This window comes from Artibeus jamaicensis, unplaced genomic scaffold (genome assembly GCF_021234435.1).
Source record: "Artibeus jamaicensis isolate MK-2021 breed Jamaican fruit bat unplaced genomic scaffold, CSHL_Jam_final contig_354, whole genome shotgun sequence".
Taxonomy (NCBI): Eukaryota; Metazoa; Chordata; class Mammalia; order Chiroptera; family Phyllostomidae; genus Artibeus; species Artibeus jamaicensis.
In genome coordinates this window covers 3,053,656-3,078,355 of record NW_026521803.1, presented here as the reverse complement: position 1 = coordinate 3,078,355, position 24,700 = coordinate 3,053,656, and the positions used below count along the sequence as shown (strand labels likewise).

General features: G+C 34.5%; 1 protein-coding gene across 3 annotated transcripts in view; it reads right to left on the bottom strand.

Annotated features, from left to right (window-relative positions):
- DLGAP1 (DLG associated protein 1) overlaps positions 1–24,700 on the bottom strand; it is an 856,099-nt gene that overhangs the window by 714,877 nt on the left and 116,522 nt on the right. The gene's annotated exons all lie outside the window — the stretch shown is intronic.

Here is a 24,700-nt window from a genome sequence, read left to right as displayed (position 1 = left end):
CTATATTAGGGTCAAGTTCTGTGTGTGTTCTTCTTGAGATTTCTATATTGATTCCAACATGAGAAATTATAGGCCATTAATGTACCCTTTAGAATTTTCTCTTTTTGAACATTTTCAACAATGCATTACTGGTTCTTAGTTCTACTGTGAATCACATATATGTTTCCTCTAGACACAAAACCAGTAATTTCATTAATTTTTTTCTAAGGGTAGGTCGTAATAAGAGTGTTCTTAGTGGTTACACTTTGCCACACAACGTTTTAAGTGATTTACATACAAAAAATTATGATGAATTTTAGAATTTGTTCAGTGTCTCACAGCTAAGAAGATGAAGACCTAGTATTTGAACACACTGACTGTCTGTGGCCTTAACCATGATATCGGACATAAAGTTTGCACTACAGTAAGTGAGGATTTTTCAATTTTGCAAAACTGAGTTAAGTCATAAAATTCCTAACTAAAATTAAATTTAACTGTAGTATTTTTAGTCTTAATTTTAACTATTGGTTTTATTTGAACATCCTTTATTTCTAATCTCATACTTAATAATTTTTTGATATAAGCTCTCTCCCAAGGCAGAATTTTGTCATTATTTTTAATTTTTATTAAACTATAAATGATTTTATCATAATAATGCCTTCGGAAAATTTGTGTGGGAAAAATAAAAATTCTGTGTAAACAAAATCTTCATAGTAACACTGTGGTATTAACTACACGCATGCTTATACAGGCACACACAAACTCAGTTAAGGTCTGCTTTTCCATGTTACTTCTTCACTTTTCTTCCCACCTTTCTAAAGCCTATTTAAAAATGACCCACTTATTCTTCCACTAAATGCTTGCAGTGTTTTCTATATATTATAGTCAGTCATCCAGAGAATATTTGTGGATTGCAATGCCCATGATGCTTGGCATATACATCAGGAAACAGAGAAAACATCTGCCACATGGAATGTACATTCTAGCATCAGCATACAGACAATTAATGGTAGAAGTAATAAATGACTTAATAGGAGGGTAAAAGGTGATCTGTGCTATGGAGTAACATAAAAAACAAAGCTGGGTTAGTTAGTGGAAAGTGCTGCGGAATGGGAGTTGAGGTAAGCTGGAATATTAAATAGGGTGGTGTGGGAAGAATCACCAAGAAAGGACTGAGTAAAGAGACCTAAAGGAAGAGAGACAGCCAGGCAGCTATGTAAGGGAAGTGTATCCTGGGCAGTGGAGGATATTTTTAATACTTAAAACTAATTGTAAAATCTTATTATTGTGAGTAGGAGCACCCAAATACAGTGTTAGAGAAAACCTGAAGTGTAAAATACTAGATCAATCATTCAAGAGCCCAGGGTGGTCATAATTTCTCTTCTACAAATGGACTCTGGTTTAGAAGAATATCTGAGATAAGAAATAGAATTTCACAAGTTTTCTTCTGAACCAAAAAAGAGGTAATCAACTAGGAACTGTGACAGCAAGAAGACAACTGACAGGCTGGCTCCTGAAATGGGCATTTACTATTAAAATCAATTGAAAAAGAATAGGCGTCAAGTGAAACTTCACCAAAGGTTAAGACCTTAAAAACAGCTAGGAAGCGTGCTGCAGGAACACTGAGTAAATAAATTGATGACAAAAAGTCTTTCAACAAGACTTCCATGATGGATAAATTTGGGTCTGTTAGAGAAATACAATTCAGGAGAGGAATGTCTGGAGGCTAGATGGAGAACCATCCTCCTCCACCAAGGGGCCAAAGATATGAATAATAGTAGTACCCTTTCAGAAGTCAGCCTCAAAATGTGCATCCTAATAGGAGTAGAGAGAGAAGGGACATATTTGTGGGCTAGAGAAAGACCTATCTTTTTTATGGGATAGAAATTAAGCAAAGCCAAGAGTCATATATACAGAAAATATTTGGAAACTGATTTTTCAAATGCCTGAGGTTTACATACTGAGGAAGTTAGCATTATTACATTGACTCAGAGTTGGGCGAGCAGATTCTGATGCCTAGAACCTGCGTGAAAGACATTACATACTACATAACAACATTCTGAGATCTGAAAAATAGCATCTGGAAAATGCAACCAAACACAAAGTGCTCTGAGGACTTAAACAGATTTCATAAACCTCTGTAATTTCCCAAATTGCAAACTTCTAATTTTTATTATTCTTTTATTTCTCAAGTCAAATATTGCTTCCTCAAAGACAGTTTCCCAAATCCCCTACTACATAAAGTTTTTTGGCTTTTTAGTCTCATAGGGTTTCCATAGTTGCAATTAAATCCTTAATCATATCATACTAATTTACAGCATTTCTATCCCTCTAAAATACGTTTCCTAAGGACAAGAACCAGGATTTTTGGTCTTACTGTTCGTTGTTTCTCCAGTGCTGGGCCCAGTGACTGGGTAAGGGAAACACAATGAATGTTCCTCAGATCATTTCCTCAGATCCACACTGAGTATGAGATCCCCTAAGTTGAGACATCACTTGTCTATTTTGAAATCTGGCCAGGTCTTACTCTTTCCATACATCTGAAAGAGCGTAGGAGATATGAAGATAAGTCTTTACGCTTCCTGTTTCATATACATGGTCACAGTCACACTACTGGCTGTTAGATTCCTTACTTCTCTGTTCTTTACCCGTTGTAACACCAATTCAGTACTTGTTGCTGCATCTGTACTACTGACATGTTCACCTGCTTATGCAATTTTCCATCTTTTCCACATAATGTAGTCTGCTCACTGGGCAAAACTCATTACCGTGTCTGTTCTGCTCTAATTATATATGACAGGCCATGACAAATCATAACATGACCTAGAAGAGGATAGATACACAGTAATTATTTTAAAGTACTTAAATTTAATTTAAAAGTTAAAGTATTACAATTTTTAAATATTCATGGCATTGGAGTTACCTCAATTTTTTTTACCAAAATTTACTTAGTTTCCTGTATATTCTAACAGTAAAGGAGTTAGAGTTCTTGCTCTATTTTCTGCTCTTGAAGTTGGGAATAAAAAGGATTGAAGGTCAAATATGTTTTCTGGGACTCAGAAGTCATTATTTCATGACTAAGTCTTCCACTGAATAACTGATGTTTTAAAACTCTGAAAGTTAAGCCTCCCAAAGTGAGTTGCATACTTCCTATTTACTAATGATTTTATTCCCATTTAAGTATCTCTTCTTTCCCTTCAGAATCTCAAGTTCAAATATGGAATGAAGGAGAACAGCAAAAAGCTGAAGAATAATTATAATTTGATCCCCCAAATGAAAAAACACAAACTTTAACAAGTGTTACAGTTGCAAGTGTATAGAACAATGACTACTATATGTAAAAGGACCTAAAAGTTGCCTTTTTATAGGAATATTTCTCTGCTTATGAGGTGACACTAAAAAGGAAAGACCTAGTTGAAGAGAAAGACATATCATAGCATCCAGATATAGCAAATGGCTCAAATACCTCCCAGGATTCTTTTTATTTCAGACATTATTAAAACAGTAACATTTTCCTTATGTTTTTACCCTTTCTTAATTTGGAGGAAAATTCAGTGCATTTCTACTGCTTGACACAGTATAATTTATGAAGCTTTATAGAATAAGAATTACTAAGATGTGAACTATAAAACTGCACTGTGTGAAGGGTAGCAGGAAATCTAAAAGTTATAAGATAATATTAAAATCAAAGCCCAGTTCAAGTGCAAGTGAAATCTAAGACAATGCATTAAGCCAATTCTTAATGCAACTCTTTGCTTACACAGTGTGGAATTGCTTTCCATGCAGGAGAGAACAGGTCAGGGCAGAGTGTCAGGGGAATACACTCACAAAGGCTTTCTGGGAGAAAACACTGGAGTTCCGCCTGGAGGCAAAGTAAACCGTTAAGAGCCAGGTCTCAGTGTGATAAGTGGTAATGGAAAAAAGATACAGTAAAAAATAAACTATTAAAAAGGTTATTTTCAATTTGCAATTTCCTTAAGACTAGCCATTTTAAGCTACCATATTTCAATGAAATATGTGTATTTACCTGCCTAAATAAGTATATTACACTGAAGATAATATTTTACATCTAGATCATGAAGTATCATGTTTATTATTGTTAACAATAACTATAAATATAATAAAAACAATAAGAATTTTTCATCTCAAGATATAGCTAATTAAAAAAATTCCTAACATCTTCTTGTTTGACTAATAACTCTGTCATAAAGATTTTTAGTCATAAATGCATCACCTCTAGAACATCAAAAAATGGTAATAGCATCTTATATTACATAGTCCTTAATGCTTTTTTATACTTTTCTAAATATGATAAATAGTGTCTTAAATTTTTCTCCTGTATATTCAAAATTAGGCATTTAATTTAATGTAACATTTTCATAGGGATGTTATTAGGCCACAGGACAACAGGTCTAAGAAAGTGAGGCCAAGTCCTCACTAAGAAAGACCAAGTCCAGTTTGGGGACCAAAACATAAGACCAGTGCATGCAACAAGCTCCACTGTAGCTGTATTAATAACCAAGAAGAAAGGTCACATGAGGAGAAATTAATTTTACCTCTTCTAGGTAGTTACTAAAGCATATTATAGAAAGTTAGAAACATTTCAACTGTTTTGATGGAAATTAACAGAAATACAAGGTCAGGAAATACATTATTGAAAAGGCTCAAATCTATGTGGATGCACTCAATATGCAGCATTTCAGGTACAAGACTAAGTGAGAATGAGGAAAAGCTGGTAAGAGATGAGACTGATTGGCCATTTATGTCTTTAAATCCCCATTTGGTTTACATATTCATACTTTAGAGAGTAGCCATTGAAAGTATCTGAGGAGGAAAATAATATTCGAACTTTAAAAACAGGATTCCACAACACTTACCTCTCGAATTACATCTTTTCGTTTCTTCTTCAGTTATGAGGCCAATCTATCCACCCCCCACCCCTTGTCAGTTCTCAGCCACTCACACTTACAGAGGTAACTCGACCTATGACTTGTCTCTTCTCCATTCAACTTTGTCTTTGCTATTAATACTTTGTGGTAATAACTTCATTAACAAGTGCTAAATTCCAGAAGAATCACTTTCAGAAATATTATGGGAGCACCATAGATGGTGCTGGGGGCATGTTTTCCCCCTAAATACAGCATGCTTTGCAAGGAGTCTGTTCTGACAAAGACAGAGTGAGATATTGTAAATTGCCCACATTTCTGCTGTTTATTTCTCCTACACTTCTACAGCTGCTTGTGTCATTTTAGCTGGGGGCTGACCATAAGGAAACTGCCTGTAACAACTCCAAATATGGAAGATGTTGGTTTGAGGAGCTCCGTTTTTCTTTCTAGATTCATCCAAGCAAAAAGCTTAATTAAAACTACTTTTTATAGGTATGTTTGAATTAAATATATTTATCTTTCATTAAAGTTCAATAAATGATATATTCTGTTATGGTCTCAGAAGTTGTAATTCTCTTGTTCTCCTGAACACACCTACACAGTACATTCTGCCACTCCTCTTAGCCAAAGAAGTAGCAAAACTGAGTAGGAGGCAAATACATTAAGCCAACAGATCTGTCAAATGTGGGGCTGCATAATCAACATGCCTAAGCATCCCCTGTTCTTTCTTCTATAAGCATAATCAAAAACTGATTTTAGTTCATTCTTGCCCTCATTTATAATGAATTAAAGTTGCCCTTCTGAAGCTTCAAAAAAAAAAACCCCACACCTTGGCAGAAAATCTAATTACAATTTTTCATATACAGACACACACATAAATAATGCCACAGGGGAAAAAAACCTCATAAGAGAGAAAAAGAGTAAATCATGATTCTCAGATGTTGTTTCAAGAAAATGAAAAATTACCAAAGACCACTGCTTTCCTTGTGTCTTTTAAGTATTGGAAAATGAAGGTTGTGTGGGTGTTAGCTTTAAAATAACCTTTACAACAATTTTAATTCCTGAATTTAAGAATGGAAAAGGAGATATTTTTAATAAATAGCACTAGATACAATTGAAAAAAGGTTATTGACTTTGTCATCACTCATAAAAGAAAAATATTTTAAAAAGTGCTGCCACTAGTGCCCTTTTCCCGCCTCTCAGTGTGTGGGCTGCGGGATCAGGTGTGGGCATCGTTTTCCATAAGCAAAATCAACTAAGAGTTATGAATATATGTAGTGATATAAAATGAATTATTAGAAATAATTTGTACAAGATCAGTCTGCATTAGCCATTAGAAAAATTACATAATTACAAGTCATGATCATTTTACCAGTTACTGGGCTTCACGCTTATGGTCAAAATCACTCAGTCACTGACAAAGAGGCAACTACAGCAAAATTCTCAGCAGTTCTAACACTGAGGATGGGGACAGTTTGTCATCCAGCCTTTTAACTGTGGTGAAAAATAGCAGAGCTGCATCCCACAGAATATGAGGCTTTATCTCTAGAAGCTCCCAATTGAAACCAGCCACTACCCCAACAGACCACATTTACTTTAAAATCAGACTTGAAAGACACTAGTTACTAAATTTTTCACACTGTAAGATGCACTGGACCATAAGATGCACCTCGGTTTTAGAGGAGGAAAATAGTAAAAAATTTTTTGAAGCAAAAAATGTGGTAGAATATTTAATAACGTGAATAACATAGGCCACCACCTCCCCCCATAGTGAACCAGATAAGCTACATTTGGACTATAAGATGAATCCCCCTTTTCCTCCCAAATTGGGGGGGGGAAAGCATGACTTACAGTCCAAAAAATATGGTATTTCCAAATTTGATAGTATCCATGTAGACACTAAACATAGTTTTGAGACCTCCAAGAAAAGCCGAGCTTATGAACAGGTTATCTGGGGGAAATATTAACCTGTTCATTCAAATAATGAAATTAGGAAACTGTTAGAATAATGTTCTATATTTTATCACTTAAGACATTCCTTGATTCTGGATATTATTTAATAAAATGAGGAGTTAGCAGAGAATGCAGTGTATACTTTTAAACAACTTTTCATAAATATTTTCTTTCTTTTTAAAAAGATTTTATTTTTTTATTTTTAGAGAGAGGCGAAGGGAGGGAGAAAGAGAGGGACAGAAACATCAGCGTGTGGTTGCCTCCCACCCACCCTAATGAGGACTTGGCCCACCTCCTAGGCAGGGCTCATGAATATTTTCTTTTTTCATGAAGACCAATATTGTTTTACATAATTCTAGTTGCCCAATACTTTTTACTCTACAAAGTTTTAAGTAATCAGAGCTTTTAAACTGTATTTTCATTCAATCTAGAGATCCAGTAATAGAATTAGAAATTACTTAAGATTATAAACATAATGGATTGGGCTTATGTCTCTGTAAAAGACCAAACATTTATATAAAATTCACTTCCTTGAACTACAAACTGCATACAATAAAATTCACCAATGCACACATACAACCTCATAATATTTGTAAATATATGCTCTTGTGTAAACAGACTTAAGTCAGTGTAAAAAATATTTTTTGCACTCCAGAAAGTTCCCTTCTGTGCATTGGTAGTCAATATTCTCACTCCACTCCCAGCTCCCAAAAATCATTGCTTTGCTTTCTGTCACTGTGATTTTGCCTTTCCAAATTTCATATCATTACGATCCTATTGTACTCACTGTTTTGTGCTTGGCTTCTTTCACTTAGTAAAATGATTTTGAGATGCATCCATGTTCTCTGAACTAATAGTCTGTTCCTTTATAAAAGCTGATAGCATTGCATTATACCCGTACTCCACAACTTGTTTGCCTATGCACTAGTTGATGGCCACGTGGGGATGTATCCAGTTCTTGACTATTATAAATAAAGCTGCCAAGAACATTTGAATACAAGTCATTGTGTAAACTTGTATGTCCATTTCACTTGGGAGTGTCCTACTGCTAAGGTTTTTGGGCCATACAGGAAATGTGTGCCTTACATGAACTGTGAAGCTGTTTTCCAAGAAGTTCCATTATTGAGCAGTTCTACCAGTGATGTATGATATTTCCAGTTGCTCTTCATCCTTATCAGCATTTGTTATTGTCGGTCTTTTCTTTTTCGTTTTAGCCATCCCAGTGAATATAAAATGATTTTATTTGTAATTTTCATTTGCATTTCTCTAATTACTAATGATGTTGAGTATCTACCTAATTATGAGCTTATTTGCCATTCCTACATCTTCACTAACAATGACATTTTTAAAAATTAGGTTGTTTGTCTTAGTAAGTTCTAAGAGTTTTTAAATATAATAGATACAAGTTTTTTATCATCTGTTTTAAAAATATGTTCTCTCAGTCTGTGGCCTGTTTTTAAATTTTCTAAATAGTGTATTGTGAAAAGCGATATATTCAATTTTTACAAGACTGATTTATCAATTTATTTATTTTATGACATGTGCTTTCTGTCTCACCCAAATTCATAAAAATGTTCTCCTTTCCCCCCTACGTGTTGTAGAGCATAGGTCTATATACAGGTCTATAAGCCAGATTGAATTAGTTTTGCGTAAGATGTGAGATAATGTTTAACTTTTTATGTAAATATTCAATTGTTTTTAGCACCATTTGTTAAAAAACAAAAACAAAAACAAAAAAAAACTCCCAAAATTTCTGTATTGAAATACTTTGGTTCTTTGTCAAAAGTCAATTCAAAATATTTTGATGAACTTTCTCTTTTTTTCATTGAGCCACATAAAATATTTTTGCTAAAATATCACATTGTCTTGGTTAATGTAACATTGATGTACTAATATAGTTTATGGTAAGATGTGAAATCAAGTACCATAAGTTCAACATTGTTTTCTTTCTTTTTTTTTGCTTATTTTATTTTTTTAAATATATTTTATTAATTATGCCATTACAGTTGTTTTATTCCCCCCTTCATTCCCCTCCATCCTGCACACCCCCTCCCCCACCATTCCCCCCCTTTAGTTTATGACCATGTTTCTATTGACGGTGACCAGAGGGGAGAGGGGAGGGAATTTCAGGGGAAAAGGGGAAGGGTTTACAGGAAATAGTATGAAGGATACATGGAAAAAAACTAAGGGAGGTGGAAATGGGGGAGAGATGGGGGGCACAGTGAGGGGTGGGCTGGGATGGGAGTAAAAGACAGAAAAGTGTACTTGAACAACAGTTAAAATAATAAAAAATCAGAAAAAAATAAAATAAAAATGTAAAAAAATAAATAAAATTGTTTTTATCCTTCCCCTTTTTTGTGATCTCATGTGTATTATAAAATCAAATAGTCAATCTACTAAGATATTTTATGGAATTTACAGATTACACCTAAACTATAGATCCCTTTGGATATAATGAAATCTTAACAATATTGAGTTTTCTAATCTATTAACTTGGGATATCTCCAAACTTATTTAATTATTTTTAAATTTCTCCCAGTTATGCTTTGTAGTTTTTGGCCTTCAAATTCTGAATATATTGTGTTAAATTTATTCCTGTTTATTATGTATGATACTATAAATTCTATTGCTTTTTGCATTTTAATTTTCAATTGTTTGTTGTTAGCATACAGAAATGCAATTGATTTTTGTGTTTCCTGCAAATTTGTTGAACTCATTTATTAGTTCAGACTATCAAGTCTTTTCTGATTAAGAGAGCTTTACTTCATTTTCAGTCTGTATGCCTTTGATTTCTCTTCTTGTTTTATTGTACTGCTAAGGACCACAAGTCAAATGTTAAATAAAAGCCAGGAGCACAGACAACCATGCCTTGTTTCTAATCTTAATGAGAAAGTTTTATTTTGACTTCTGCCAAGATGGAGGCATAGGTGGAGACGCTGTGCTTTCTCACACAACCAAGTTTAGAGACAACTAAATATTAGCAACAGAAAACATAGCCAGAACACAGAAAATTGAACTTTTCGGAAGTCTGTTAACAACAAATTCTTCAGCCTGACCGGTAAGAGGGGCAAAACCAGCAGCTGGTGGAGCGGGGTTGCACAGGAAAACTCGGTCAGATGAACTCAGGTGTGAGGAACCCAGGTGCAGGGTTGGACCTAGTGAGAGACCCAGTGAGTGACCTTGGGGAAACAGTGAGGGAGCAGGGCTGCGGGTTGACTGTGGTCGCGCATTCATGCGCGGATAGACAAGCGAGGGAGGGGGCAATTGGACGGGACCCAGCGGTCCCCCTGGGAGAGTGGCAGCGGAGGGTGCTGCCATTTCCCGCTCTGACCACGCCCTTACATACAGCATCATAACCCAGCGACCTGGGAGTCCAAGGCTCCGCTCCTCCTACTTAACGGACATGAACAGACCAAAAATGGCTCAAGAAGATCTCAAAGCCCCAGAGCCTATAAATCTAAGCGATGAAGAAATGGCAAAACTCTCAGACACACAGTTTAAAACACTGGTCATCAGGATCCTCACAGAACTGGTTGATTATAGTCACAAATTAGACAAACATATGAAGGTGAAACTAATTGAAATGAATGGAATTGCACAGGAAACCAATAGCAATGAAAAGGAAACTGGGACTCAGATCAATGGAGTGGACCAGAAGAAAGCAAATAATGGCCAAACAGAAAAGAGTGAAGAAGCAAGAATTCAAAAAAATGAGGAGAGTCTTAGGAACCTCCAGGATATCTTTAAACACTCCAACATCCAAATTATAGGGGTACCAGAAGGGGGAAAGGAACAGACACCAGTGGAAAACTTATTTGAACAAATAATAAAGGAGAATTCTCCAATCTGGCAAAGGAAATAGACTTCCAGGAAGTCCAGGGAGCTCAGAGAGTCCCAAAGAAGTTGGACCCAAGAAGAAACACACCAAGGCACATCATAATTACATTAGCCAAGATTAAAATGAAGGAGAAAATCCTAGAAGCAGCAAGAGCTAAGGGGACAGTCACCTACAAAGGAGTTCCCATCAGACTGTCAGCGGATTTCTCAAAAGAGACCTTACAGGAAAGAAGGGGCTGGAAAGAGACATTCCAAGTCATGAAATCCAAAGACCTACAACCAAGATTGCTCTATCCAGCAAAACTTTCATTTAGAATGGAAGGACAGATAAAGTGCTTCTCAGGTAAGATCAAATTCAAGGAGTTCATCATCACCAAGCCTTTATTATATGAAATGTTAAAGGGACTTATCTAAGAAAAAGAAGACAAAAAAGATGAACAGTGAAAGGACAGCAAACTCACAGTTATTAACAACCACACCTGAAACAAAAGCAAACTAAAAGGACAGCTAGATCAGGAGTGGAAACATAGAAATGAAGATCTCAAGGAAGGTTAGCAACAGGGGTGTGGGAGGAGGAGAAGGGGGGAGAAGGTACAGAAAATAAGTAGCATAGACAGTAGATAGAAAATATATGGGGGGGCAAGAATAGTATGGGAAATATAGAATCTAAAGAACTTGAGATACATGGTCACAAACTAAAGGGGGAGGTAATGGTGGGGACGGGGGTAGGGTGGAGGGGAATGAAGAGGGGACTAGAACAACTGTAATGGCATAATCAATTAAAAAAAAGAAAGTTTTATTTTTCATTGTTAAATCTAATGTGAATGACAAGTTTCCTGAAGATATATGTCCTTCATCAAGCTGGGGGTTTCCTTTTATTTGGTAAAAGTTTTGTTTTAGATTTTTAAAATTAAATTTAGTGGGGTGACAATGGTTAATAAAATGATATAGGTTTCAAATTTTATATGTATATTTCTATGATACATGATCTGCATATTGCATTATGTTCCCACTACCCAAAGTCAAATCATCTCCTGTCACCAAAAATAAATGAATGAGACTATATCAAACTAAAACCATTCTGCAGAGCAAGAGAAACTGACAACAAAACAAAAAGGCAACCACCCAAATGAGAGATAATATTTGCAAACAACAGCTCCTACAAAGGGTTAATATCTAAAATATATAAAGAACTCATACAATAATCCAATTAAATAATAGGCAGAGTGCCTGAACAGACACCTTTCCCATGAAGAGAAAGACATTGTCATGTCATGAAAATATGTTCAACTTAGGGAAATGCTAATCAAAACTACAATGTGATACCATGCCACACCTGTTGGAATGGCTATTATCAACAAGACAGGTAATGACAAGTGTTGGAGAGGTTGTAGAGAAAAAGAAACCCTCATTCACTGCTGGTGTAAATGTAAATTGTCTTGGATTTTGTTAACTACTTTATTGTATTTACTAATATAATTATCTGTTAGTATTACCAATTACATTGACTTCTGAATGTTGAATTAAACCTTCCATTCTTGGACTGAAACCCACTTAGTCATCCTGTATTATCTTTTTATATATGTTGCAGAATGATATTCAGTATTTACTAAAATTTTGTTAAGGACTTTTGAGAGATATTTTTCCATAGTTTTCTTGTAATGTCTGTTTCATTTTGATAGCAGGATAATGTTGACCTCATAAAATAAGGCTGGGAGTATTATATTGTTTCCTTTTTTTCTGGAAGAGTTTCCATAGTACTGGAAATATTTTTCCCTAAATGTCTAGCAGAAATTATCAGTGAATCTGTTGTGAAACCCATCTCTTTTTTTCTGATATTATTAATTTGTTTCTTCTCTATTTTCTGATCAATTGGGCTAAAGATTTGCCAATTTTATTAATCATTTTAAAAAACTGCTTTTGGGTTTTTTTTTTCTGTTTTTATTTCATCTAGTTCTTAATTTATACTTATTATTTTTTTCCTTCTGCTTGCTTTGCATTTAATTTTCCCATCTTGCAATAGAGTCCCTTGGGTAGTAGCTTAGACCATAATTTTAGTATGATTTTCTAATATAAGCATTTAGTACAAAAAAAATCCCTCTGGTTATTGCTTAAGTGCATATTATCATTAGTAGTGATTTCATTTTCAGTGAGTTCAAAATATTTTCTAATTTCCCTTGTGATTTCTTCTTTGAAATATGAATTATTATAAGTGTCTCATGTAACTTCGAAATACTCCAGATACTGTCCAGACACTCTTCTGTTACCGAGTTCGGGTTTATAATTCCTTAGTCGTCAGAGATCATACTTTGACATGGTTTTTAATCCTCTTTAACCTGTTGATACATTTTGTGGCCCAGCATATTGTTTTGCCTGGTGAATGTTCTCTGCTGTATGTGAAATATTCAAACAGGTCATAGAAAATGATCATTTTGCTTGACACTTCTACATCATTATTGATTTCCTCTATCAGCTTAACCAGGAACAGAGAGCAGACTGGTCTATTTCTCCTTTCAGTTTTACTAAACTTTGTTTCTTATGATGTGAAGCTCTGTTATTTGATCCAGACATATTTGGATTACTATTTCTTTGATGAATTAACCTCTTTATCATCATAAAATGTTTCTTTTTCTCTGATAATATTTTGTTTTAAAATCTACTTGTTTGACACTAATAAAGCCATTTCTCACTGTAGATTTCTTTTGAATAGCGCTTACTGGGAATATACCAATTCCCAGTTTTTCCCTTTTAAAGTGTCACTTAAATGTTTCAGGGGATTGTGTCTTCTCCACCCTTCTACCAACCCATTTCTGCCCATGTCCCCCACCCCCATCCATAGGCTTTTTGCATGTCAGTAAATGGAACAGCACATATTCTGGAGCTCAGGACAGAAATTTGGGAAATATCTGATTCCTCTTTTACCCATCAAACACATCCTAATCATTTCTCAGAGAATATCACTAATTCATCTACTTTTCTCCTTAGTTACAGCATGAACCTACAAGAGATCAAAATCTTCACTACTTTAGAGCTCCTGAACTACTTCTAGCTCCCACTCCTGCCCACTTCCACTCCCCTTCCTGTGCTGTTGCAAGCGTGATCTCAATCTGTCATATATTACATTGTTAACCATCTTTTAAACCATGTGGTCTCTCCTGTTGCACGTAGAACAAAATTCCAAAATGACCTAGAAGGCTGTGTTTGGTTGGCACCCTAACCCATCACTCCTGGTGGACGTTGAAGCTTTGGTTCTATCAGGTGGTTCTGTTCTCATTTCTACCAAACTTTTTTTCTGTTTAGCACCTCAGCTGTTGTTTTTGACTGAAATAAATTTACTTCAGCACTTTCATTGTTACCATGTAAACTAAGAGCTCGTGCACCCAATAAAAGCTATGTCTCAGTAATTTATTTTGCAACAAATATTTGTTTGATGAATAATAGATACCAGACACTGAATTCCATGCTGAAAATACAATGGTAAGGCCAAAGATGTTTACTCTTTGCCCCCAAGGAGCTTACAATTAAATGAAGAAGAGAGATATTCAATAAAAATACAAATATTCATTTTTTAAAAGCCCACAAAGAAAGGGAGCACAGCTCTATGATAACCTATAGTAGGTTCTCTGACCATGATGTAAGGGGGAGTAACAGTTAAATAACATATTGTGACTTTGGGAGAGATAAGCATATTAGTTGGAAGTTTACTCCTATACTATTAACAAGATAACATTATTACAGTTTTGATTAGACATATGATGATTAGTAGTTGGTTACAACAACTACAAATTTGGCACCATTTTGTCATATGTCTAAAGGTACAATTATGGCTTTATTGTATAAATGGAGAAGAAAAATATGTTGTACATCAAAACAGAACAGCTAAGAGAAATAGCAAGCTTCCATATAAACTTTTCATTCCTAATTTGTAACTTAGTAAAATTAAAAACTTATTTGTATGACTATAAAGATTAATTTTGTGAAGCCCTGGTTGGTGTAGCTCAGTGGATTGAGCGCAGGTCTGCGAACCAGAGGATCGTGGTTCAATTCCCAGTCAGAGAACATGCCTGGGTTGCAAGCCAGTTCCCTGCAGGCCAGTTCCCAGCAGGGGACGCACTAGAGGCAACCATACATTGATGTTTCTCTCCCCCTCTCCTTCCCCTCTAAAGATAAATAAATAAATAAATAAATATTTTTTTAAAAGATTAATTTTGTGAAAATATGAAATACTTGAAGTTTCAAAAATATATCCATATATATCAACCCAATTCAACTCTTCTTTTGATCTGAACTTGTTTAGTTATTTTTATCCTCATGAGGACATCTTTTTTTTTCATTACTTTAGAGAAAGAAGAGAGAGACAGAGAGAGAGAGAAACATAAATATGAGAAACATTAACTGGCTGCTTCCCACCTGTTCCAAGACCAGGGATTGAACCAGCAACCCAGGCACATGCTCCATCAGGAATCAACCCCTCAACCTTTCAGTTATGAGACAACACTCCTACCAACTGAGCTACAATGGCCAGGGCTTGATTTGAACTTTAAATTAGAGGCAAAATGAGCCAATATAAGGGACAGAAATATTCAATTTTTTCAGATTTGTTTCTGGACTGTCACTTCAAATAGTCTGCATTGGAGGGAAAGCTAGTAATCTAGTAGATGTATGACATAATTTGAATCAAAGTTGATCTTAAATAGAAACTCTTCTTCCTCAGTTTCTCCCATATGTACAAAGTTTTTCTCTCATCAAATTCTGGTAATTGAAGGTTGATAATATTTAACCACATCTGTTTTCAAGGTGCATTACTTTCATATCCTGTTAGTTAACCCTTGCTGTTTAACAAACCACCCCAAAACTCAGTGGCTGAGTGCAACGACCATTTCTCTAGCTCCCAACAATCATTTCATTAGCTCAATAATTGGTTTTCCTTGCTGTTCTGCTGATCCAGGTCAGGTTAAGCTGATCTCAGCTAGGTTGGCTCATGCATTTAGGTCAGCTTGAGGGTCACCTTGGGGCTGCTAGTTTTCGATGGCCTCACTCATAGGTCTGGCAGTTGGCTGGTGATGGGACCGTGTGTCTCTCATCATCTAGCAGGTGGCCTATGCTTCCTCCCATGAACACTAGTGCTAAAAGCAGCAATAGGGCAAGCTCCTCTGTGCAAACACTTTTCAAGAGTCTACTCAATCACTTTTGCTAATATCCCACTGGCCAAAGCCACCCACTTCATACGGAAAAATCTATAACATTACTGTTAATATCAAATTTGTGGTCATTTTCATAATTGACAGCATCCTCAGATTTTAAAATAGTAAGAAGCGGTTCCTTTAAATGTTCATATCAATTCCATCCATATAGAAAAGGCACTAAAAATCCATTTCTAACCAAATATATAAATGAATGAACAGATGGACTAAAGATCCCTACTTCGGTTCATTTTATATCTTGGTCTCTGTGACAACTTAAGTATCAATTGGCATTTTTTGTGTTAGCACATTAGTGCTATTTTCATATAAGTTGATCAAAGGAAATGTAATATCTTAAGTCCTCAGTTGGGCAACATGAAGTCTGTGAATTTCCATTGACTTCCCAACCTGATTTTGTTGCCACAGAAGCATTTTCCTGCTCCTATATGTAGCAAATGACTCTCCTGGCTCTAATGATGGCTAGAAGCTTCTAGACTTCACTTTGCAAAAGTTTGTAAAAGGGTCCTAGTCTGAATTTTAGAGATGTTTCTACACAGCCTTCAGTCATACAGGTAAACTTCAAACTGCATTCTAGACAGGGGTCAACTCTACAAGAATCTAAGACGTGAAAGAGAGCAGACGTTTCCTATCTCTGTAGGGCAGGGTAGGAAGAGGTTTGAAACTATAGAGGCTACAACCACTGATACCTTTTCACTTTCATACCTGAGTCTGGATTTTAACCTAAAATGCTTTTTTACAAAATCAATATATTCCTTTGAGTTTTGACTTTAGCTAAATTATAGGATATATGACGGTTGCAATGCTGTCATGGAGCATCCTAATGATACTCCAAGTTATTGGAAAGAATGAAAAAAGACATTAGGAATTTTAAAAGCTCAGTAGTTTTAACCTTGCCTTTGAGCAATGATTAAAAAATGAACATGAATTTATATATTAGTTAATTCAACAGATGTATCAAGACACCAATAATATTAAAAACAAATTGGTTCAAGAATCTCACTCTTTTGAACAGGTTGGTGGTTGCCAGAGAAGAGTGATGAGGGGTGAGTGATATGGCTGAAGGGGGTCAAAAGGTACACATTTCAGTTAGAAGTAAATGCTGGCATGTAATGTACAGCATGGTGACTCTAGTTAGTGACGCTGTATTGTATATTCTAAAGTTGGTAAGAAAGTATCTTAAAAGTTCTTATCACAGGAAAAACATATGTAATTATATATGGTGACAAAAATTAAGTAGACTTATTTTGATCATTTCATAATATATACAAAGATGAAATCATCATATTGTATATCTGAAGCTAATATATATCAATTGCACCTCAACAACAACAAAAGAATATATGCATTATAAACCAAATGGTTACAGGAATAAACAAAAAACATTGAATAGTTAATTCCTCAAAAAAAAAGTTCACTGAGTGATAAACACTTCTTCTAATAGGGGCAAATTTGTTATGGGAGAGAATGTCCAGAGTAGGAGCAGCAACTGAAAGGAAAAAAACAAATCAACTGAAAAGCTTTTGTTCAGCAAAAGAAACCATCAACAAAGTGAAAAGGGAATCTATTGAAGGGAGAATGTATTTGCCAATGATACATCTGATAAGGTGTTAATTTCCGTAATAATCATAGATACAGACTTACATAACTCAACATAGAGAAGACAAATAGCCCAATTAAAAAATGGGCAAAGGGCCTAAGCAGACACTTTTCCAAAGAGGACATACAGATGGCCAATAGATATGAAAAAATGCTCAGCATCACTAATCATTAGAGAGATGCAAATTAAAACCATAATGAGATATCACTTCATACCTGGCAGAATGGCTAATATGAATAAATTAACAAACAACAAGTGTTGGTGAGGATGAAGAGGAAAGGGAACCCTCATGCACTGTTGGTGGAAATGCAGATTAGTGCAGCCGCCATGGAAAGCAGTATGGTGATACCTCAAAAAATAAAAAATGGAACTGCCTTTTTACTCAGTGATCCCACTTCTGGAAATATATCTCAAGAAATCCCAAACGCTAATTCAAAAGAATGTATGTACCCTATGTATACTGTAACATTGTTACAATAGCCAAGATTTGGTAACAGCCCACGTGCCCATCAGTAGATGAGTGGATAAAAAAGCTGTGGTACATTTACACAACGCGGGATCCTACTCAGACATAAAAAGAAGAAACTTTTACCTTTTCTGACAGAACGAATGGACCTGGAAAGTATTAAGCTAAGTGAAATAAGAGAGTCAGAGAGAGACAAATACTATATGCTGTCACTTGTATGGGGAATCTAGTGAACAGAATAGAAACAGACATACATACATAGAACAGACTGACAGCTGTCATAGGGGGAGGGGTTGGGGGAGCTGGATGAAAGAAGGTGAAATGATTAAGTAAAAAAGCATATATATAACATATAGATGCAGACAACAGTGTGGTGGCAGCCAGAGGAAAGGGGGTGGGAATAGGTGGAGGTGGGCAAAAGGGGGATAAATGGGGCTGGAAAGGGCCTTTGCTTTGGGCAATAGGCACACAATGCACTGTGCAGATGATGTTTTGTTGAGTTGTGTACTTGAAACCTGTATGGTTTTCCGAACCAATTTCACCCAAGTAAATTCAATTTTAAAAGTATCATAAGACAATATGCAATATAAAAAAAGAATCAGCCCTGGCTGGTGTAGTTTAGTGGATTGAGCGTGGGCCTGTGAACCAAAGGATCACAGTTCGATTCCCAGTCAGGGCACATGCCTGGCTTTTAGGCCAGTTCCCAGCAGGGGATACATGAGAGGCAACCATACATTGATATTTCTCTCCCCCTTTCCTTCCCTTTCCCTCTAAAGATAAATAAATAAAATCTTTTAAAAAAGAATCAGTAATTTTGGACTAAATGACAAAAGTGTTTCCAGTGAAAAATATGTTTTCTACCCCAGACTACCTTCCACAACACTACCCATTTCATGAGGGAAAGAACAAGATCACTGCCTGTTCAAAAACCCAAGATGCATGCATCATTATGCCATTTGTTTCATTGGACTTGCATTCTTGCATTTATACGTTAGTTGAAAGTTCAGACTATTGAGACTGAAGTGGAAGTCCTATAGTCTTATACAGATCTGGTCAAAGAAAGAAACATAAGGCACTATTTGAATGAAATGAGGTTCCTTTTCTGAATAATGTGGCTAATTCTAGGTCTGGGCATAAAATCTCACATATTAAACCTGAGAATGCTGGAAGAGAAAGGCAAACTTCCCCATACTCTTTTTAAATTTTCAGGAGCCAACTATTCTGAAATTTGGTGGAAAATGCATTTTAAAGGAGGTAATCAGCAATCTTACAGAATTGAAATTCTATGGTATTAGAAAAAGTGTGAACTCTACTGGACTATTAAATTTAAAATTCTATCAGCAATATATAACATTCTGATATTTAGTATATTAAATATATGTCATGAATCATTTGTGATATTTACATAATTTAGAAATATAAGACTATTGTTTGGTTTCCATTGCTCTTTAGGGTACAAACTGATATATCAAAATATTAGCTCTCAACTTAGTATATAAGCAGCACCAAAATAAACCATAAACCCCAACCTGCCTATAATCACTATCAATACATTGTGATATGACTATTACAATACAGGTGCCCAAGGTGCCTTCCTGCCCCTGCACACCATTCTTTTTTTTTTTTCCTGTTCATTGGCACAGAAGAAGCTTACATATGCACCAGGAAACTGTATTTTTCTAACTACTGCCTATTGGGCTGTGAATAAATAACTGAGATGGACCAATCAGATCTTCAGCTCTGGACAGCTGATATGGAAAGTTTCTGAAAGCTAGTGTGAAAGGGGCAGGTCCATAGGTGGAAAGACAGTGATGAACTACATTCACAGAAAGAACAAAAAAGGAGAGACCATGAGGCTCTCAGATACTATCAGCTAAAGAGAGTAAAGGCTACCTGCAGACCAGGCTGAACTCCTATAGCATACTGACATAAATATTCCTCATGTGCTACCCAGGACATTCCCCTTTATCCAAGCTATCAGGGATTCTGTTCCTTATATTGAAATGATCTTACGAATCTAAGTTTCTCTTTGCTTATAAAATGGGCTAGGTCAATGACTGAGCTGGATATTAACACTTGAGAGGTGGGTGTCAGGAGCTTATTGTTAATCGTGATTAATAAAGAGAATTAATCAGCCAGTTCTACCAAAAAATAAATAAAAAATAAATAAATATGTAAGAAAAGTGATGAACATCACTTTAACATCAAGGAGCATTATTGACAGTACCAGAATACTTGAGTCATTTTGCTACTCTTGTTTGCTATTAGAGCCTCTTTATTTTATTTTAAACTTATCTTTTCATAGCTAATCTGAAAATCTATTTACGTGCTTAATTTCACAGTGTTTCTTTCATAATATCCTTTGTCACGAGTCTTCTTTTATTTTTCTATTGTCTCAACATTTCCCTTTGCTTCTGTGTGTGTGTGTTTATTAGTGGTATCTGAAAAACCACCAGATTCTAAAAGATTTGAAAACTATGAAACAAAACAATGTTTTTTATCTGTCTTTTAAATGTTTTAAGATAAAAGATATTGAATAGAGATCTAATCTTAACACTATTTTTAGTATCCCTTAAAAAATCCAATCAGTCTGAATTCATAGACCTTTGAAAATTTTGTAAAATTTTATATTTATTTTCCATTATTAAGGCAATCTGTTTTTTAATTATGATACTAAATAATTTCTTGAAAAGGGTTATATTTTTATTTATAAAGGATTTAAACATTTGACCAGGTGAGGTTTTATTAGCTAAAATGTAGGTAAGAATTTTTAGTCAGTTTCACTTATTAATATATCTCCAGTATCCAGAAAAGTGTTGACCAGGTTGTGATTCAAGGTCACTCAGTTTCTTGGACTCTTAAGGTTTAGTTGATATTTCCTGAAAACAAGACAAAACAATAAGAAAAAGGACTTCCCTGAGTTATTGTGGGAATTACATGAGTCAGTGCTTTGAAAGTGTGCCTGTGAACTGCAAGGGTCTATAAAAATGGCATATGTGAATGCTATTACTACCAGTGGAAACTTTTCTTATAAAAGTTTTAAGGGTATAAATGCAAAAGTGTTAAAACATTTAAGAACTCCAAAGTTAGGCATTTTCAGCGGACATGAAATCCTACTATTATAATATTTATTACGTCAAATCATGTCTCCTTTCATTTAGCAGGGAATCACCTGTGTTTCTTTATTGACAGAACCTGTGCACTCTGAGTAAATGGCAAATATTGACATTTAATATTTTATTTTTGTTAAATTTTAAACTCATTGGATTATTGAGTCTTGAACAATTTCTTATCATTGTTGTCAGAGAAATTTTAAGCAGAGAAATTATAAAGACTATAATAATTTCAGTGGTTTCGGTGAGGTCAGTTAAAACTAAGTAGATTTTGTAATATAAATCAGAAACTAAAGTGGGGTCATTATTACATGTAGTCAGGAAAGGTAATTTATAAAGGCATCAGTTGACTTGTCTGAACTGTGTTTTTGACACCAGCAGATAGTTTTCAGATATAGATAAAAGCTTCATCCTGCCCTGGCAGAGTGGGGCAGCTGGTTGGAGCGTTGTCCCAAACACCAAAGGTTGCATGTTCAATCCCAGGTCAGGGCACATACCTAGGGGGTAGGTTTGATCCCCCATCAGGCACATATGGGAGGTAGATGTTTCTCTCTCTCTCTCCCTCTTCCTTTTTGTTTCTCTTCCTCTTTCTCTAAAATCAATAAGTATATCCTCAGGTAAGGATTAAAATTTTTTTAAAAAACTTGGTCCTGACTTAAGGTAAATGACTCAAAAACTTACAGGGGTAAAGTCAAAAAACATTTTTTTCTGAGTCCAAATTCAAGGCTCTTTAGCACTTTATATTATAAAAGAAATAAGTAATGTGCAGAGTGTTAAAAGACTGTTTTGTCTCCATCAGTTGGACTTCGGAGTTTGTGTTCATATCCTAATGGTAAGCATGAGACTTTTTGGATATCTTATTTATATTTTTGAACTATAAAAGATTATGTTGAAGGACACAAACAGAAAAATACATTAAATGTTTAGATCAATCTCTCTCAGAGATCTTACATTTCAAAACTGGGGAAAAATACTTTACACCTCTAAGGCGAAATGGTTTTAAAAGTTTTCCTTTTTCCAATGAAAATAGTTACTACCATATTTTCAGACTATAAGACACACTCCCCCAACCCCCCAATTTTGGAGGAATAATGGTTGTTAATGGTGCTGTTGAGTTCTGTTTACATTAGTGAAATATTATGTTATATATGTTATTAAATGTTTTACCACACTTTTTCCTTCAAAAATTTCTTTCCTGTTTTCCTCCTCTAAAACCTAGGTGTGTCTTATGGTCTGAAAAATATGGTAACTATTACGTTCTTTTACTTATCCAGACACTATAATGGCAGAAAAAAATAATTATGAAATTTATCCAAATGGTCTAATGTTACCTCATTTCCAATTCTGAATGACCTGATAATATACTTGTAAATGCTTCAGTGAAATAATTTACTTAAACTGTTCTTATTTAAAAAAGCTCACTTAGACCTAGATTACATAAAAAAGTAAATTAGCTATATTAATTCTATATTCTATTCTGATATTAATATATTAAAATAATTATATTTTATATTAACACACTAGCATATTCATATTAATATACTTTATGTAAATATAAATTTATTAGTGTATATTAGATATAATGTTTATATGAATATAAATAAATATGTTTTATATATAAACTAATATAAATACATTGTCACATAAAATATTTATATTAATACAGATATATTATATATTAAGTGAATGTATTATATGCTATATATGATATAGTATAGATGTATGACAAATGATATATTTTATATTACTATATAAATATATTAATATAAATATTTTATGCTATTTGATATATTCATATAACATATAAGTAGATTTATATATTATGTTATTTATGCATACATTAAATAATATATTAGTAACATATATTATTTTAAAACATGAATATATAATATGATTAATATATTATATATTAATGTGTTACTTTTAATTCTATTGATTATTGGTTAATTCTACATATGTCAGAAATCTCTAGATGCATATTAAAGTATTTGACCTACTGGTATTCCTGCTTGTTCATAAAATTACCTTATTTATTTACTGTTATTTAGTTTCAGTTGTCCAAATTTTCCCCTGCTGCTCTCCCCTGCCCCCTGCCACTTCCTCAGCCAGTCCCCACTCTGTTGTCCATTACCACGGGTCCTTTATATATGCTCCTTGACTCTTAAAACCATTTTAGAAATAAACCAAAAAATGAACAACTTCAGAGACAGAAAATCTAAAAGGAAGTTTTGATTTTATTGTTTACAATAATTCCTAGAAAACATTTGTTATCAACACTGGTACATAGCTTCACATGGTCAATATCAGATCTTAATATGAGAGATAGGGCCAAAATTATCAGTTTCTTAAAATTCACTATTATTTCAAAGTCAGTACCGTACTAAGATGGTGAATATAATCTGAAGTAAATTCGTGCATTAAAGTTGAATTTCAGAATCAAATTCTAAGCATTCAGAACCATGAATATAAGATTGTGCAAAAAGTTAGAAAGATTAGATAAAGTGGGTAGTAGAAAGTGATGGATCCTGATTTCCTAGTATTTATTCTAGGACTTTATAGACTCAATAGGTGGAGTCAACAGTAAAAGGGTGAAAAGCCAAATTTTGATACTAATAATCATCAAAATGTGAAGCAATTTTTAGTGGCAGCTAATAATATCCTCTGGAAATAATTAAGTTTAGGAAGTTTTAAAAGCATTTGTCCTTGGAGATAACTTAGTAAAATTATGAAATTCTATCTTTGTTTAAAATAAATATATTGTACTTTGAAAGTATAAAAAGATGATTATGAGTCATGTTTTCAAAAGTTGAAAAGTGACCTGAGATTCTACATATATTAATATATCTATTTTTTAAAATTCTGTGGAACATCCTGCTTCAAGTTCCGTAAAGACTGGTAGCATTTGCAATAAAACCAGAGGTAGATGTTTAACAAGAACATTTACAACAATAACAGTAGTAATATTAGTAACAGCTCACATGCATTGGGTACTTCTGTGTCATGCACTGTATCCAACATTATTTACTTTCTATAAAAATCCTCATAGATAGCTATTCTATTGTTCTGGCTTTGAAGACAAGAAAATTTAGAAAAGTCGCAGATAATTTATCCAGTAACAAGATGCTGGAAAATGTCAGGTTTGAGATTATTAAGTTTAAAATATCAATGCCCTTCAGAAATTAACACATGCCAGACCTGAAAATCAAAAATTTAATCTTGCAAAATTTAGTAGTGTCTTCCCATTACTTGGCCAGGTGAAATTAAAGAAAATTCAACATAGTAAGACAGTTTATAGATGAAAAATTAAAGTACTCATAGAGAAAATTGTATTAAGGACTGGCAAAGTTACAAAAGCCCTTATAAATGACTGTACAACCATTTAACATAATAACACCCTCTTATTGAGTAGTTACTGATTGTGTGCCAGGTGCAATACTAAGCACTCTTTGTAAATTGGCTCATTTAATTTTTACAACTACCCTAGAAGTCATGGCCAAAATGTGGCCAGTGTAAGGGTTCAAACTAGAGAAACTGACCTGCTCCCAAAGCCTCTCACCCATCATGTCATAAACAGGGGCATTCACAGACATTCAACTTGCCTATTTCCATTTATCAGGCTTTGTTCAGGAGAAGCTTGGGGGGTATCCCTTCTCTACATTGTATAT